This window comes from Notamacropus eugenii, chromosome 4 (genome assembly GCF_028372415.1).
Source record: "Notamacropus eugenii isolate mMacEug1 chromosome 4, mMacEug1.pri_v2, whole genome shotgun sequence".
Lineage (NCBI taxonomy): Eukaryota > Metazoa > Chordata > Mammalia > Diprotodontia > Macropodidae > Notamacropus > Notamacropus eugenii.
In genome coordinates this window covers 91,941,898-91,944,920 of record NC_092875.1, presented here as the reverse complement: position 1 = coordinate 91,944,920, position 3,023 = coordinate 91,941,898, and positions in this window count along the sequence as shown.

Here is a 3,023-nt window from a genome sequence, read left to right as displayed (position 1 = left end):
CCATGTAGAGAGAGACCCCAGGACACAACTATGGCTAGAAACCCCGGAATACTGTGGCTGGGGGACACTGGGTAAGGGAGAAGGGTAGAGAAAGATCACTTGGAGTGAAATGGGTAGAGACAAGTGCAGGTTGTGGCCACGTGGGAAAGAAGACCATGAGATGGGGAAGCCTTATCAGTAGGTACCCAGGAGTGGTAGGTCTGGCCAAGTGAGAGAAAGAATACATTCTCAAGCTACAGGGCTGGAAATGAAATGCACCCATCCATATTGGTAAACTGGAACAAGGCCCCAATCACCCAGTCTTAGTTATAACTCAGCCTTAGAGCTCATCTAATCCAATATCCTCATTTTACTGATGAGCAAGGTACAACCCTGAGAAGCATGGTCACTTACCTAAGTGACCAACCCACAAACAGTCAGTAGCAGAGGTGGGTGCCAGGTACCGTGACTCCAAATTCTACACCCTCTTCACCATGGAACACTGCCCCTCCCAACAACACTGGTGCTGCCACTGATATTTCTCTTCTAGTGCAGATCTAACCATGAGACTCCCCTATCCAACAGTCTCCAGGGGACTCTTTAGGATCCAGCATAAACCTTTCTGTTTGACTTCTTTAAAGCCCTTTCCCAACTCCCTCTGGCCTATTTTCCAGCCACATTGGATATTTCTCCCCATCTTGCACTCTGAGATCCAGCCAAACTGTCTTTCTCTCCATTCTTCACACATGATACTCCATCTCCCATCTTTGTGCTTTTGCATTAGCCATTCCCCATACCTGGAATGCCCCCTCTCCTAACTTTCTCTTCACAAGCTGCCTCTTTCCCTTTACAATGCAATCCAGACACCAACTTCTGTGCAAAGACTCTCCTGTCCCCTCCCTGCCCAACAACTACTGCCCTCCTCCCAAACTACCTTGTAGTTAAATCTTTGCAACATATATACATGCACATGGGTGTGTGCATATATTAAATTATGATACGTTATTTCTCATATTATCAGAAGTATAGGTGAAAGGGGTCTCAGTATATCACATTTGCATAATATTGATAAATTAATGTTTATATATAATGCTAATACATTATATTTCTGCTGTTCAGTTGTTTCAGTCATTTTTTTAGTCCAATTTTTCACGATCCATTTTGGGGTCACATAGCTAGTAAGTGTCTAAGGCCAGATGTAAACTCAGGAAGGTAAGTCTTCTTGACTTTAGGCCTGGCTTTCTATCCACTATGCTACCTAGCTGCCCAATATATTACATGTGGACATATATGTAATATGTGTGTTTATTCATACATTTATAAGTGTATATAACCATATGAATATACATGGGTATATATGTATATACCAGGCAGCTAGGTAGCTCAGTGGATAGAGTCTGGGCCTGGAGTCAGGAAATCACTGGTACTGACCTCTTCTGGTAGAAGGGTTTCCTCACCTGGGAGTTCTCAGTGCCAAGGAAATCTGTTCTATGCTGTCTGACTTCATTCTGTAGATTGTAAACTCTTTGATGGTGAGAACTATTTCATTTTTGTCTTTGTAACCCCAGTGCCTAGCACAGTTACTGGCACATAATAGGTACTTAATAAACATTTTCTGATTGACTGGGTTTGTGTGTGTGTGTGTGTGTGTGTGTGTGTGTGTGTGTGTGTGTGTGTGTGTGTGTGTGTATGTGTTCTCAGAGCCTAGCACTGGGCTTTGCACTAAGTAGGTATTTTTAATAAGTGTTTGTTGAATTGAATTGAAGAATAAATGCAGGGAGACAGGAGACTGCAGGATATGTTTTGGGGACAACAAATAATTCTTTTCATCTAAAACATTGAGTTTAAGGAAGAAATAATATAAATCATAGAATATTGGATCTGGAAAGAATTTTACATTTCTGACCCACATCCCTTCTTAGACATGAAAAGAATGAGGCCCAAATAGGTTATGATTTACCCAAGATCCCATCTCTGGTGATTAGAACTGGGCCTGAAACCTGAGCTTCCTGAAGCCATATCTGGCACTCTCCCTTTTCTCTGTTTCTTGAGCTACTTTTTCCTGTGAGGAACCATGAAAAGGAGGGTTTTCTAAGTTTCCTTTCAGTTTGAAAAAAAATCTATAATTCTAAAAGAATGATGTCACAAAGAAAAACTCCCAGAAAGATTCTAGATCAAGGCCAAAGATGGAAACATCTAAATAAAACATCTAAATAAAACACTTAGAAAAATAACATTCCCTCCCCTTTCCCCCAGCAAAAAGATAAAGAAAAATTCCATTTCCTCTTCCCCATCCCCACCTCACTCCTCAGGATTAGGCCTGACAGTCAATGAGCCATTCTTCTCCATGCTAGTTTTTTCATAGATCTTACTTAAAATAAGTGTCAGGTCTGGGGGCTGGTGAGTCTATTTAAGACAATTATCTCTGTTTACTCGGGGTTGTTTGTTTATGGGTCTTATAATTTGCTGAGATATCGATGGATCTTTCTCCCCTCCCGCATAGGGCTTCCCGGGTATTTCTTTGGGGAAGGCCATTTATTTTAGTTAATGATGTAATTATCAAGCCATCGTGTTTATTACGTTCAAGCTCTCAGCCACATCAGCCTCTACCGGGGAAAATTAGGACAGTTTGTCTTGGGCAGGCCCTAAAGCTTTAGTCTTCCCTTACCCCAAGCAAGGCCTCAATAGTTCTCTGCCTCCTTTTCTGGCTCCTCACCACAGGCTTACCAAAGATAGGGAAGGTCATGGGGACTTCCAATGACTTTATTTTACAGATGAGAAAATTGAAGATTAGAGAGAGGCAACTTTGCCAATGTCACTTAAGTAATAAAATACAGAGCCAGGACTGGAATGGACATCCTCTAAACCAAATTCATGGTACTTTTCTCTGTACCACATTGTTTTATATTTGTCTCATGTTGAAATGTGGTGATCCCCTAAGAGTCTACCAGTGGCTCCTTTTCCCTCTCCACTCTTACCCTTGGTGATCTCAACCAACCCTCATACAAAGACCTCTAGTGATAGTATCCATTATCTCTCCCAGA